We start from the raw sequence: 16,565 nt of genomic DNA on the forward strand, positions 1-16,565 counted from the left end.
TGTCTGTTAACTGTATCTCAATAAAAGTTCTTAAAAAAAAGAGTAGACCTAAGCAGTGTTCACATGGTGAAATGTTCCCCAATGTGTCTGCCACCAGTTTCTATGTTCTCAGGATGAGCTGCAGCTGCCCCACCACCACCTTCCACCTTTCCAGGAGACTCTCCAAGATCAGCAGGTGAATTTCATATTCTCTGTGGAGTTTTCAATTATTGAGAGACTGTACTGAAAGAGGAGAATGTGATGGTAAAGCAGTTGGAGGAGGAGGGCAACTCTTCTGGGTGGAGGTGGCACTGGTAGAGCTGGTGGTGGGGATGGTGCTCTGTCTGCCTGTGGATGCACTGGAAGAGCTCCTAAAATTTATGGGAAAACTGAGAGCTCATGCTCCTATAATATAAATGACCCAATGTTTAAATACTTGTAATAAAATATACAGCAAACAACTAGAAAAAGAGTGAACACACCTGGGGAAACATAGAGACTTCTTACATCAGTGTAGAAATTCTTGAGGAATAAAGGGGACCTACTAGGTCATGGTAGCTTCCCTGGGAAAACAGAAATATCACATGTCAGTGTGTATACACCTGTGGTATTAGGGAGATGTCCAAACTCCCAGTAGACACAAGTGAGAGATGAGGGATACAGCTCAGGTTATGATAAAAAACAAACGAACAAACTTAAGGGCAAACTCCTATATTAGAGTAGACAGTCCTAAGGAACTTGGGAGTCAGAGTGGAAATACTGGAGAAGCAGTGGTATTTCCAGTCCATTTTAGACTCTCCCTGGAGCTATAGAGACACCCCTGGCCTGTTAGATAATCCTAAGTGACCAGGCAGATGTTGGGGTAGACACCACTGATGAAAGAGGGAAACACGTCACTAGGCACACCTGGGGTTTTAGAGAGCCAGCTCAGGTCACTAGATATACCTGGGAAATTAGGGAGATGTTCCAGGTCAGGTAGACACACTTGGGTGACTAGTGAGATATCCCAGCTCAGGGTAGAAACACCTGGGTAATTAGAGAGACATCACAACATCACGTTGGGGTTAGACAAACCTGGGGAATAAAAGAGACATGTTAGGTCAAAGTAGACATACTTGGGGAATTAGTGTGACATCCAAGGTCAGAGCAGAGACATATGGTGAATTAGGGAGATATCCCTGTTCAGGTATCCAGTACTAGGGTTTTATGTGAAATACAAGGTCAAGGTAGACATATCTGGGGAGCTAGGGAGATATCCCAACTCTGAGAAGACACACATGGGGAATTAAACACCACAGGTCAGTGTGGATACATCTGAAAAATTAGGGACACATCTCAGGTCAAGATATACATACCTGGGGTTCTAGAAAGCCATCCTTGTTCAGTGTAGACACATCTATGTAATTAGACAAATATCCCAGTTATGAATAGACATACCTCAGTAGTTAGGAAGACATCTGAGATTAAGGTAGGCACACCTCTGGAAATAGGGAGGCATCCCAGGTCAGCGTAGACACACTTGGGGTATTAGGTAAATATAGCAGATCAAGTGCACAGACCAGGGTGGAATTAGGGAAACATCCCAGGTTAGTGTAGATATAACTGAAGTATTAGAAAGATATCCAGGCCATCATGGCAAGGTGAGAATCCATCCTTTTTGTCCCCCTTTTAAAACAACTAATTAGGTACCCATCCACAAATAAAAGTGCCTCAAGGAGTTGTGGGATATAGTATCCTACATCAACAGATCCAGGAGGAGCATTACCCTATCAGGTATGGGCATGAAATCGGCAGAGCCAGCACACCTGTTCAACCCCACTGAGCTGCTGTTTCAGAGAACCTGAAGAGTGCCAACTTGGGCAGAAACCCTCAGACAAGGGAGACTTGGTAGAAGGCTAGCCTTCCCGATGGGAAATTCCAGAATGTCTTTGGAGGAAAAAAAAATACATGTTTAGATGCACCAGAAAGGATAAGAGGAACTTTGCCAGCACTGCCCCTCCCAAGGTGACACCATAGGGCTAAACTAGCTGGTGGCGACCTCTCCCTTGGAGAAAGGGAAATTGGTGAGTGAGTGTTAGGCTTCCCCAGCTGCGGCTAGATGCTGCTGGAGAAACTTGTTTCTCTCTAGCAACAGCCAGAGTATTGAGGTGGGAACTCCATGACTGGGGATGAAAGGAGATCTGGAAAGAGGCAGATAAGCATATCAAAAGGCATTAAAGGGATGCAGTTCCTGCTACCCGCACTCAGCAAGTCCACCCTGGAGCCTCTGGAATAGCCTCACCTGAGGGTCCCCCAACACCTTGAGTACTGAACACACAACTCATCCACTCTGCCACTGGCTCCTTATGCATGCCCCCAAGTGTGTCAGCAAGAGCAAGCTCCAGTAAACAGAGTACTCTCCGAAAACAGACCAGGATCTGGAGGCAAGGGGAAACCACAAATGTGAGCAGTAGCTCCACCTTCTGGAAAACAAAAGAGAGGCTTCCAGGAATCAGCCTGGTGAGTTGTAGGGACCAGAAAAGACATAAAAGCTTAAGAATTTTGCCACAAGAGGGAGCAAGAAGAGTGGTGCAGGTGTATCCACACAGGTGGGAGAAAACCACAGACAATAACAGAACTTCAGGTGGGTGTAGGTATCACCCATCTAGTAGAGATTTGAGGAGGTATCTGCTACTCGACATGTGAGAGAAGCAACACAAAACTGAAAGTAACATGAAGTATCAAGGAAACGTATCATCACTAAAAAATAATAATCCTTCAATAACACAAAGCATGGACTTTCATGATCTAGCTGTTTTGAGAATTTCAGTGTGCTACAGGAAAACACAGAAAGACAATTCAGCAAAATCAGGAAAACAGTATACAAACAAAATGAGAAATTTAACTGAGAGAAATCATAAAAAGAACCAAACAAATTCTGGAGCTGAAGAATTCAATGAATGAAATGAAAAATGCAATAGAGAGCATCTACAACAGAGTAGATAAAATAGGAGATAGAATCAATGAGGCAGAGGATAGAAATTTTGAAATAACTGAATCAGAGGAGAAAAAAAGAATGAAAGAGAGTGAAGAAAGCCTACATCTATAGGACCCCATCAAAAATACAATTATTAGAAAAAAATTACAGTTCCAGAAAAAGAAGAGTAGGAGAAAAGTCAGGAATTTTATTTAAAAAAAAATAGCTGAAATTTCCCAAACCTGGGGAAAGACTTGGACATCCATATTCATGAAGCTAATAGACCACCCTATTATCTCAAGGCCAAAAGACCTTCTCTAAAACATATTATCTTTGATTTTTGACAGTTTCATTATAAAAAGAGAATCTAAAAGCAGCCAGAGAAAAAAGATTGTAACCTACAAAGGAACCCTCAATGGGCAGTCATCAGATTTTTCAGCAGAAACCCTACAGGCTAAGAGGGAGTAGAATGACATATTCAAAATGTTAAAAGAAAAAAGAAAATGCCAGCTAAGACTACTCTACCCAGCAAAGTTATCCTTCAGATATGAAGGAGAAATAAAGACTGTCCCAGACAAATACACATTGATGGAAGTCATCACTGTTAGACTGGCATTGCAAGAAATGATGAAAAGAGTTCTTCAAGTTGAAATGAAAATATGCTAATTAGTGACATAAAACATATAAAATATACAACACACTGGAAAAGGTAAGTATAGAGTCAGACTTAGAAAACTAATTTTGGAATAGGATGGTGTATTAACACTAAAGTATAATATAAAGTTTGAGGGGAAAGAGTATTAAAATAATTATAGCTAGTATAATTTGTTAATGAATACACAAACTTAAAAAGGTAAATAGTAACATCAAAAATGCAAAAGGGGGTAAAGGATGAAGATTTTATAGGTGATCAAAGTTGAGTCATCAGCAGCTTAAAATCGATTGTTTTATCTATAAGATGTTTTATGTAAGCCTCCTGGTAACCACAAAGCAAAAACCTAGAGCAATGCTCAAAAGAGAAAAGGAAAACAGAGCATATCACCATGGAAAGTTACTAATTAAAAAAGATAGGTAGAAACACAGGGGGAAAAAGAATTGAAATACAAAACGACCAGAATACAATTAATAAAATGGCAACAGTAAGCCCTTATCTATCACTAATCACGTTAAATATAAATGGACTAAATTCTCCAATCAAAACTCTTAGAGTGGATGAATGATTTAAAAAAAAAAGATCCAACTATATGCTGCCTACAAGAGACTCACTTCAGCTTTAAGGACATACATAGGCTCAAAGTGAAACAAATGTACATGCAAATGGAAACCAAAAGAAAACAGGGGTAGCTGTACTTACATCAGAGAAAATAGACTTTAAGCCAAAAATGATAGCATGGCAAAGACAGTCAATATATAATGATAAATGGTCACATCATCAACAATATAACAATTGTAAATATATATGCACACAACACCAAGGCAACAAAATATATTAGGCAAATACTAACAGATCTTAAGGGAGAAATACACAATAAACAATAATAGTGGGGGACTTTAGTACCCCAATTTCATCAATGGATGGATCATTCAGATAAAAATACCAAGGAAACACTGGAGTTGAACCATACATAAGACCAAATGGACCTACAGATATTTATAGAAAATTGCATCTAACAGCAGCAGAACACACATTCTTCTCAAGTGTACCTGGGATAGTCTATAGGATAGATCATATGATAGATCACAAAACAAATCTTAGCAAATTTAAGAATATTGAAACCGTACTAAGTATCTTCTCTGGTCACAATTGTGTGAAACTAGAAATCAACAACAAGAGGAAAGCTGGAAAATCTGCAAGCATGTGGAAACTAAGCAAAACATCCCAGAAAAGCAATGGGTAAAAAAAGAAATCAAAAGGGAAAACAAAACAAAACAAAAAATCAAAACAAATGAAAATGGAAACACAGTATACCAAAACCTATGGGATGCTGCAGAAACAGTCTAAGAGGGAATTTTATAGCAACAAATGCATATGTTAAGAAAATAAAAAGATCTCAAAGAAACCAACTTCACATTTCAAGGAACTAGAAAAATAAAACACACTAAGCCCAAAGTTAGCAGAAAGAAGGAAACAACAAATGTTAGAATGGAAATAAATAAATTAGAGCTCATAAAAAATAGAACAAATAAATGACCTAAGAGCTGTTTTTTAAAGATAAGCAAAATTGACAAAACTACAGCTAGACTCAGGAAAAAAGAAGACTCAAAAAAAGAAAGTAAAATAAAATCATAAATGAAAGAGGAGACATTACAGCTGAAACTACAGAAATAAATGATCCTACAGAATAATTATATGTGAACAAATTAGAAAACCTAGAAGAAATGGATGAATTTCTAGACACATACAACTTACCAAGTCTGGATGAGGAAGAAATAGAAAATCTGACTAGACCTGTAATGAGTAAGGAGATTGACTCAATAATTAAACCCCCCCTCCCCCAGTGCAGAAAAGCCTAGGACCAGGTGGCTTCACTGCTGAATTCTACCAGACATTTAAAGATGAATTAATACCAATCATTTTCAATATCTTCCAGAAAATTGAAGAGGAGAGAGCACTTCTAAACTTGTATTACGAGGCCAGCATTATCCAATAGCAAAGCCTAATAAGGACACTACAAGAAAGCTATCCAGTATCCCTGCTAAATTTAGATGCAAATTTGTCAACAAAATACTAGCAAAGTGAATTCAATAACACCAAATGAGGGTTATACCCCATGACCAAGTGGGATTTACCCCCGAGACACAAGGATGGTTCACAAATCAATCAATGTTATATAACACATTAACAGAATAAAAGATAAAATTCATATGGTCATCTCAATAGATGCAGAAAAAGCATTTAGCAAAATACAATATCCTTTCATGATAAAAACCCTAAACAAATTGGGTATAGAAGGAACATATCTCAACATAATAAAGCCCATATATGACAAATCCACAGCTAACATCATACTCAATGGTGAAAGGCTGAAAGCGTTTCCTCTAAGATCGGGAAAAAGACAAGACAGCTCTTTTTCAACACAGTACTGGAAGCCCTAGCTAGAGCAATCAGGCAAGAGAAAGAAATAAAAGCCATCCAAAACAGAAAGGAAGAAGTAAAATTGTCATTATTTGTAGATAATATAACCATATATAGAGGACATCCTAAAGACTCAACCCCAAAACTATTGGAACTAATCAATGCATTCAGTAAAGTTGCAGGGTACAGAATCAATATGCAGAAGTCAGGTGTGTTTTTATTTGCTAATGACAACACATCTGAAAAAGAAATAAAGAAAACTATCCCATTCACAATAGCAGTAGACACAGCTGGGGATGTGGGAAACACCCCAGGTCAGTGTACACACAACCATGATATTAGGAAGATATCAAAAGACAGGGTATCGGAAAGAGATCACTTGCCAGAGTTAACTAGGGAAATGTATCATGTCAGAGTAGACACACATGCAGATATAGGGTGACATCCTAGGTCAGTGAACACCCACCTGTGGAATTAGGGAGACTTTCCAGGTCCAGGTAGACATACTTTAGGAAATAGGGGGACGTCCCAAGAAAATGTAGACACAGGCAGGGAATTAGGGGGATACACTGGCTAAGTGTAGACACACCTAGGGAATTAGGGAGAATACTCAGGTCAGTGATGACACCCCTGGGGAAGGAAGGAGAAACTAGAGCAGAGTAGACAAACTTGGGGTATTAGGAATCCTAGGTCAGGGCAGATACAACAGGAGTTAGCTGTTATCCCAGGAAAGAGTAGACACATCTGGGGAACTAGAGGGCATGTCTCATGTCAGGTTAGAAATACTCAGGAGTGATGAAGACTTTCAAGTTCAGAGTAGACACATCTAGGGAATTAGGGGTACATCACAGGGCAGAGTTTGTGTACTTGGAAAACTAGGGAGACAACCAAGATCAGTATAGACACACCCGGGAATTAAGGTGACATCTCATGTCAGGGTAGACACAACTCAGAAATTAGGGATACATCCCATCTCAGTGTATATGCAGATTGGGAATTAAGGAGACATCTGAGGTCAGGGTAGACACATCTAGGAAACTGAGACATCCCAGGTCAGTGTAAACACATTTGGTAGATTAGGCAGAAATTCAAGGTCAGGATAAACATGCCTGAGTAATTACAGTAATTATAGACACACAAGAGGACTTAGGAACAGCTGACATGAGTGTGGACAAACCTGAAAAATTAGTGAAGCATCTCAGGTCAGAATACCCACACCTAGGGAGTAGGGGAGATACCCCAGGTCAGAGTAGATACAATTGGATTACTAAGACAGCACAGGTCAGAGTGGGCACATCTGGGTATTTGGGAAGACATCCCAGATCAGGGTAGACAGATCTGGGTTATTTAAAGAGAAACCAAGTCAGAGTAGACACACCAGAGGATATAGGGAGACATCCCAGGTCATAGCAGAGACAGCCAGGGAAGTAGGGAGATGTCCCTCTTCAGTGAATACACTGCAGGGTAATAATGGAGATACCCCAGGTCTGGTTAGACACAGCTGGAGAATTAGAGAGCTGTCCAACATCAGTGTAGACACACTTGGGAATTAGACATGCCTGGGGATAAGGAAGACATCCCACATCAGTATAGACACACCTTGGGGATTAAGCAGGCATGCCAGGTAAGTGTCGACACAACATGGAATTTAGGAAACATCCCATGTCTATATAGATACACCTGGAGAAATAAGGAAACATCCAAGGTCAGAGTAGACACTCACAGGGAGTAAGGGAGACATCGCATGTAAATATTGACATAGCTGGAGTGTTTGTAAAACATTGCAGGTCAGAGTACACACATCTGGGGGTTTAGAGGAGCTTCCCAGGTTAGAGAACACACACCTGTGGAATTAGAGGGAAATGCCAGGTCAGTTTAGACACACCTGGGGAATAATTGAGATATTCCAGGTCAGTGTAGACACAACTAGGAATTAGGGAGTCATTCCAGGTCAGACAAGTACACTTGAGAATTTAGCGAGACATATAAGATCAGGATATATGCACCTGGGAACAAAAAAGACACTTTGGGTTAAGAAAGACATGCCTGGGAAATTAGAGAGACATCCCAGGTAGTGAGATACACCTGGGTTATTAGGGAATCAATGCAGGTAAGAGTAGACAAACCTGGAGATGTAGGGAGATACTCCAGGACAGTGTAGACACACCGAGGGAATTAGGTAGGGAACCATCCTGGGCTCAGACGGCTCCTTAGCTGTGAGCAATGGGAGAGCTGGGGATGTGCAGCCGGGGCAGATGTGGGCACAGGGTACAGGGTGCCTCTGGGAGGGTATTTATCCATCAGGAACAGGGCTGTGAGTGGGGGTCTCTGTACCGCCAGTGGCAGCCGAGTGGGCCTGCACCGAACCCAGAGTCCCAGGGGTACATGTGGGGAGAGGGAGCCTGGCCCTGGCTAAGGAGGTTGCTTCCTAAAAAGCGACCTCCACTGAGACTCTTAGAGTCTGATAATACTCCACTCTTAGTCCTTAGGGGAGAAGAGTCTATGCTGTCAGACCAAGCTGACCAGCTGGTATGATCAGCAGTTGTGTTTCACACTATAAATTAATACCCTGGAGTTCTGCTCCTATGGGCAGATGTGCAGAGGTCAGGGCCACAGATTCTGGAGCCAGACGCTGGGCTCTACAGCCACTCTGCTGTCTACAGGCTGTGGGGCAGCAGGGAAGTTGCTTAATCTCTCTGTGTCCCCATTTCCTTATCAGCAGAACAGGCTTCTGTGTGGATTTAGTTTGAACAGTGCTAGCACATAGTATGTGCCCTGTGCTAGTTATAATTATACATTTTCATCCTTCAAACACAGAGTTAATAGAAGTCTCCTTTACAAATGTGTCAATCATTTCTGCCAAGAAGCTCTTCCTGTTCCTAAGCACTTGGCCTGAGGCTCCAGTTTTGACCCCAGAACTATAGAGCGTTCCCTCGGGCAGCAGGCCCCTTTAAAAAAATTCTATACTTTAACAAAATAAAATGGGTGAGTTATGTCTTTTTCAGAATAAAGTTGTAAAGTCATTACATGGGGTGAAATAGTGAATAATCAAAGTTGCCCTTAACCTTGTAACTTAGGAGCCCTTGAACTGCAGTGTGAAGACACAGCATCTCTCAGCACACCCACCGTGGACAGTTTTCCTGCAGTGATGAACCAGATCCCTCTTTCCACCTTTGAGCATCAGATGGAGAGCACTTGCATTTAAGAGCCACGTTGTATGAAAGACATGGGTCTTTATATGCTATAGTCACACTCAGCAAAGTATCCACACTGAGTTACCTGCAGGACCAGAGACTGACCTAAGATGAGCAGGTTCATGTCTGCCTGTCCCCCTCTCTCCAAGGAACACCGTCATCAAGAAGAATGTCAGTGTGAAGAGCCTGTGCCGCTTAAGTTGTATCAATACTAATCTAGTTTGTGGCCAAGTAGTTGTGATGAAATCCTGTGAGTCACATGTCTATGTGAGGCAACTCCTCAGCACACATCTCCCTCCAAATCTTCTCCTAGTGATTTTACATTATTGTGGGCCATAATCCCATGATTAAGTTAGGTTTGACATACATATGCTACCTTGTGTAAAATAGGTAGCTAGTGGGAACCTGCTGTATAGCACAGGGAGCTCAGCTCTGTGGTTACCAAGATGGGTGGGATGGCGGGGGGGGGGGGGGGAGGTCCAAGAGAGAGGGGATATATGTATACATATCGCTGATTCACTTCACTGTAGAGCAGAAACTAACACAACACTGTAAAGCAATTATAATCCAATTTAAAAAGGGAAAAAACAAAACCATTAAAAAGAAAAGACAAAAGAGCTGAGCACAAAATTCAAAGGGGTTCTGAGGGTGGGAGGGAAGACTGTGCTCTGTGGAGGAATGTGGGGAGACACGTGGTGATGAGCAATGACCTGGAATCAGTGCCCACAGTGTCAATGTCAGGGTCGGGTGGAGCTGGCACCTGCCATGGACCTCGGCGGCTGAATCATGATGGTGGAAAAGATAATCAAGCTGCTGAAGGAGGGAAAGAAATCACTGTGGTACAGAGAATATTCCACTGCGTTTAGAGAAGGTGGTGGTAAGACCTCTCATCTGGTTTTTGCCACCAGCACCAGTGCTTTTAGCCTCGCAGCACCGGTATTTTGTCGTGACCGAACTTCCAGGCTGAACGGGACAGACAGGGCACCAGCCCTGCTCCAGGCAGAGTAATAGGACTGACTCAAGATATTTCAAATGGAGGAAATGCAATCCAGGAAACCAGTGGTGGAAGGACTTAGAAACCAAAGAGGGGAGGATAAGGCAAGCTGGAGGCTAGTGATTGCGGGACGTCATCACCACTTGTCATTGTCTCAGGTTGGAGGATAAAGACACAGGCAAAGCGGGAACCTCAGGAAACACATAAGATGCTTGCAGGGAAGCCAACCAAACTGCCAGAGGTGGCAAAATGGAGAGAGGGGGCGTTCTGGCTTCTCCCTTTCCTGCCTTTCTATATTCCCATTGGCCAAGCTGCCCGGAAGCACAGGACAAGGCAGCCAGGTAAATTTCATCCCTGGGAAGCAAAGGAGAGCAGAGAGAGTCCTGGAATAAGGGGACTGCGGGAGAAAGTGAGCGACCGGCAAACCCTACATCTCTGTGGCCTTTGAAAAGTGAGCAGACTTCAGAATATTCTTTCCTGAAGTGCATTTCACTGACCTCTGACCTCACTCAGATCACCCTGATGCTTTTAAAATGTAGAGATCTGGGGCAGCACCTCTCCTGAGTCAGACTCCAGGTGCAGGACCCTGGGATCTGCATGTTAACAAGCTTCCAGAAGACTGCTACACAGACATTTCAGAGCAACTGCTTTAGAGCAGCACTCCGCAAGCTGCCTGATGCACCCAGAACAGTTCTTAAACGTGCAGACCCTAAGCCCCCACCCGTGGAGATATGGATTCAGGATGTCTGGGAAGGCCCCAGGAGCCTTTATCTTAAACACGTGTCCCCCATTCTTATTGTACAGAAAATTGGGGAAGCTGCTTTAGAAGACTGCCCTTAGATGGTGCTGAAACTCTTCAATCAAAGGCAAGAGTACACACCATCAGCTTCCTGCAGCTGTGATAACATAACATCACAACAGGTCCATGAGAGCTGGGGGCTGTGCAGCTGCAGGGGCCCGGGTCAGAGTGCCACCTTCCTTCTGCGTGTCATTTGCCACTGGTGCACCCTGGGGTGGTGAGCAAGGACTGTGTCCTGCAGACCCTTTTCAGGTTACTTGCGGGAGCTAAGTTACAGGAATAACAGAGAGCCTAGCGGGAAGCTGAGAAGCACTTGACTGTTCAAAATGAGTAATATTCTTTCTGAAATTCCATTCACAACCTCTGTGGAGCTGCATCACTAGTTCTTGTCTCTCTTCTTAAAATTAGCCTCCTATCTCACCAGACTGCATTGATCATTTCTCGCACTGATTTCTCTCTTCTGCTTTCAGTTTTTTTTCTCCACTGAAAAAAATAAGATGTCCAAAAGTTGCAAAATTGAGGATTGCTAAAATAAGTGAAAGGCATCAATTAATCCAGCCCCCAGAGATTAGCACTATTGGAAGACATACAATGGCCAACAGGTACAGGAAAAGATGCTCAACATCATTAGTCGTCAGGAAAATGCAAATCAAAACCACAATGAGGGACTTCCCTGGTGGTGCAGTGGTTAAGAATCCACCTGCCAATGCAGCGGACATGGGTTTGATCCCTGGTCTAGGAAGATCCCACGTGCCGTGGAGCAACAAAGCCCGTGTGCCACAACTACTGAGCCTGCGTGCCACAACTACTGAAGCCCACGCACCTAGAGCTCATGCTCTGCAACAAGAGAAGTCACCACAATGAGAAGCCCATGTGCCACATCAAAGAGTAGCCCCCAGTCACTGCAACTAGAGAAAGCCTGCATGCAGCAATGAAGACCAATGCAGCCAAAATAAAAAAATTAAATTAAATGTAAGCTCCATGGAAAAAAGATGTAAAAAAAAGGTAGTTTCCTAGATAATTCCCTCATCCCAAAAATGTACTAATCAAGAGGTTTCATAAAAATTTAAAATTAAAAAAAAAACAATGGTATATCACCTCACATTTGTCAGAATGGCTATTGTCAAAAGTCAAAGATTATAAGCGTTGGTGAAGATGTGGAGAAAAGGGAACCCTGGTACACTGTTGGTGGGAATGTAAATTGGTGCAGCCACTGTGGAAAACAGTATGGAGGTTCTTCAAAAAAATTAAACATAGAAATACCATATGATCCACCAACCCCACTTCTGGGCATATATCCAAAGGTAATAAAAATCATTATATCTTCAAAAAGAGATATCTGCACTCTCCACGTTCATAGCAGCATTACTCACAATAGCCAAGACATGGAAACAACTTAAATGTTTGCCTACAGATAAATGGATAAAGAAAATGCTATATATTTTTCATTGCATATATATAATGGGATATTATTCAGCATTAAAAGTAAAGAAATCCTGCCACTTACAACAACATGAATGAACCTGGAGGACATTATGCTAAATAAACCAGACACAGAAAGTCAAAATTGCATGATTCACTTACAGTATTATTATTTTTCAAAAAACAGTACTCCTGGGACTTCCCTGACAGTCCAGTGGTTAGGACTCCATGCTTCCATTGCAGGGGGCATGGGTTTAACACCTGGTTGGGGAAATAAGACCCCACAAGCTGTGCAGCATGGTCAAAAAAACAAAACAAAACAAATAAAAAAATGCAGTACTCCTAATAACGGAAAGTAGAATGGTGGGTGCCAGAGGCCAGGGGAGGGAGTCGGGAGTGGGGGGGCTGTTATTATTTAATGGGCAGAGTTTCAATTTGCAAGATGAGAAGAGTTCTGGAGACGGGTAGTCTTGATGGTTGCAAAATAATATGAATGTACTTAATCCCACTGAACGCTACACTTAAAAATTGCTAAGATAGTAAATTTTATGTTACTACATATATTTTACTACAGTAAAAATTTTGAAAAAAAATAGATCAGTGCATAGTTTTTCAGGGTTATTCTATATTCACATCAAACAGAATATACAAATGTGTGTGATTGGTGTGTATATGTGTACATATGTAACAAAAATGCATGCATAATCTTTCAGTACACAGAGGGCCACCTCACTGCTTTTAGTAACTACTGCTCAACATTTCATGGCATAATTTTACTGTAATTTATTTCATAGATTCCCTATTGGTAGAATTACTTGCTCTTACTTATTTGTTTAACTTCATTTCTCTTACAATTCTGCCACGAATAATCCTAAAAATACTCATTTGTATAGCTTTAAGAGAAGTACTGTTCAGTATTGGTTGAGAGCAGGCTCAGGAATTAGATGCATGGGTTCAAATCCTGACTCAAACTTACTAGCTGTGTGACCATGGACAAATTACTTAATCTCTCTGTCTCAGGTTTTTATCTCCTAAGGGGGATGATTAGAAATAGTGTTACATAATGAGGGTAGTATTACATAATGAGGGTATTGTGAGATTAAATTAAAAATATCCATCAAACATTTTATAGCAGCGCCTGTCTTAGTAAGTGCTTGATAAGTATTAACTATGGTTTTTGTTACTTGTGAGCAGTTTTCTGGTAAATAACTAGCAGTAGAATTGTTGCATAGAAATAGATGAATGTTTAAAAATATAATATTCAACGCCAAACCAAAAAAAGAAAAGTCGGTCCATCAGCTTCACTGTGGATGACTGGACCCCTCCCCCACTCCCTTGACAATCTGCAAATCTTTGCTAATCTGAGAAACTTTACTAACCATCCCACTTGCACTGTGATGCCTGCCTGTTGGCTGCCACATGAAACATGAGCTGGAGAAAAACATCAAGCCTTCTAAGTGAGAGGTGATGGTGGCTTGAGTCAACATGGTGGCAGGGGAGATGGAAAGAGGTGCAAAGATGTAGGGAATATTGTGGAAGTTGATTTGGCAGCATTTGATGTTGTGAGAGAGAGAAAAAGAATCAAGGGTGACCCCTAGATTTCAGGCACGAGAAACTTGATACTACTGCCTGACCCTAGGAAGGCTTTGGAGGGAGCAGCAGTGGAGAGGGAGAGAGGTAAGGTTTCAGTCTGATGTCTTTGAGAGGTGGTACAAAACAATGCACAAAGGTATAGACTCCGAGTATCAGAGGATTCAATGAGATAATTTATGCAATGTACTTAGGACACAGTAGGTGGTCAATAATGTCATCATGATTAAGTGAGCCATCCTGGGGGAGACATCAGGTAGTCCACTGGACACACATTCATGGGGCTCCAAGGTGGAGATATAGCAGTTTGTGATATACGTGGTATTTGTGGCCATGGGCGTGGATCAGGGTTGGCAAACTAAGCCCCAGTGGGTAAATCTGGCTGGTTGCCTGATGCTGTAAATAAAGTTTCATTGGCACACAGTCATGCATGTTCATTTATGTACCATCTATGGCTACTTTCATTTTACAAAGGCAGAGTCAAGTAATTGTAACAGAGATTATACTGTCTGCAAAGCCCAAAATAGTTACTATCTAGCCCTTTACAGAGAAAGCTTACCCACAGCTGGATTATAGTTCTAAGCAAGAATGTACATGGAGGAAAAAGGGGCAGGTCTAAGACCTGAGGGGCTTCAGCATTCGATGGAACATTTAGACGCTGGCAAAGGGGGTCGAGAAGGAGAGTCCAGGGGATGGGAGGAAAACCAGGAAAACTTAATGATGGAAATCAAGCAACAGGAGGGTTTCAATTAGAGAGTGGCCAGCTCACCTCTCCTCTGCACCACGTGGTTACACCCTTCTTCTTCTGATGACGATGATGAGGATGACGACAAGATCTCTCTGCAACTCTGTCTGCAAGGCAGAGGAAACACCCTCAATTCGTAAGACTTCATATCTACTCCATTTAAGAGATGTGCTCAGCCAGAGACCAGACTCTCCTGGCTCCAAGGCCAAATGCTCAGGAGAAGAAAGGGTTCTGGGTAGACTGGCTCATGTCATGTGCTCCTAAAGATGATTCAGCTGCACCCTGGAGCGTGAGGTTGGGTTGTGGAAATGTGGTAGCAGGCCCTCCCCTGAGTGTCTGTATTCCCAGGTCCCCAGACACACCCTTTCCAATGGCAGCCCTCAAAATTTTGCCAGGGGGTAACCTTTACGGAGAAGTCCATTCACCATTGCAATTCCACAAGGCATGCCATTAACTTATGCAATGGGCCATCAGAAATTCAGACCTCAGGCTATAGACGGGGTCACAGAATTCTCTCCACCAGTCAGACAACCTCATATTAGAACCGAGTCTTTCACCCTGCAGGTCAGTTCAGGTCAGCACAACATAGTTACACTTGGCTACTGAGTCACCCAAAGTTAACCCGTTAGGGACCTGTTGTCCGAATCTCTCATGATCACAGGGAGTTGTGTCACCAGCTCCTTCCCTGATGTCAACTACAAATTGGCACTTGCCATGGGCACGGGCCATCTACCTCTACAAGGATTAAATCACACGTGCTGCTGCAGCTGCTGACCTTCCACATCCCCTGAAGGGAATCCAGGGTGGAGACCAGGAATGAGGCACCCTGTGCTTTGGAAAAACAGGCGGAACAGGTCTACAGATAGCTAGATGTTTTCAGGAGCTGATTTTGTGAGCCAATCCTCGCATCTCCTCATATCTAGGAAAAGCACTAAATTCCTTCCTGGTGATGTCTGCTCCTCGTGACGAGCAGAAACCCTCTACAAAAATATGTGTTTGACTGCATGTACTCCTCCTTCACCAAGATTACATATATACTGACTTTCCCCCCTACCTCTTCAGAGCAGTTTCTCAGAGCTTTCTGGGATGCTGTCTTCTGGGCTGCAGTCCTCATTTTGCCCCAAATAAAACTTAACTGGAAACTCTCACATTGTGCATTTTTTTAGGTCAGCACTGGGGTGAACTGCACTGCCCACACTGAGCTGGGGAGGCTCAGGACTGCCCTCCCACCAGGATAATAAACACCCTTTTGGAACAGAGTGAGTATGTTTAATTAATGGCTCTTAAACAATTTGCACTCTGTTGCCTCAAAAAGCAGAAATCAGTATCAGGGATGGGGCAGTGCTCAGCAGACTATGAGAAAAGGGTGAGCTAGCTGTGGGGTCCTGGCAAGGAGACTCCTGCTGTGGGAGGGAAGCATATGTTTACTGGCTGGTCCTTGTCTCTCAGATGCTAATAATTAAGGGAATGTTACTGAACTAAACTTGGGTCCACTCACTTGCCACACGGCAAAGCCAATCTACTGACACCAGGTTGTGGTGAAGGAAAGAATAGCATTTATTTGCAGGGTGCCAAGCATGGAGAATGGGCAGCTTGTGCCCAAAAGACCCAAACTCCCTGATGGCTTTCAGGGAAGCAATTTTAAAGGCAACATTTGCGGTAAGGGCTGCAGGATGCATGACTTTCTTCTGATTGGTTGGTGGGGAGGTAACAGGGTGATGTTCCAGGAATCTCAATCATCAACCATCTGGCTCCAACCAGACTGGGGTCCACATGCTTGTGGTCAGCATGTAGTTACCATCCTCCACCT

The 16,565-nt window shown here is 42.6% G+C and overlaps 1 long non-coding RNA gene across 1 annotated transcript; it reads right to left on the reverse strand.

The window, feature by feature from the left end:
* Positions 1–503: 503 nt before the first annotated feature.
* Positions 504–14,940, reverse strand: LOC130858074 (uncharacterized). Its single transcript, XR_009054981.1, has 3 exons — positions 14,780–14,940; positions 925–1,005; positions 504–542 (listed from the first exon to the last, which is right to left on the reverse strand). It is a non-coding gene; the product is annotated as an uncharacterized LOC130858074 (long non-coding RNA).
* Between the last annotated feature and the right edge of the window lie 1,625 nt (positions 14,941–16,565).

This window comes from Hippopotamus amphibius, chromosome 8 (assembly GCF_030028045.1).
Source record: "Hippopotamus amphibius kiboko isolate mHipAmp2 chromosome 8, mHipAmp2.hap2, whole genome shotgun sequence".
NCBI lineage: Eukaryota > Metazoa > Chordata > Mammalia > Artiodactyla > Hippopotamidae > Hippopotamus > Hippopotamus amphibius.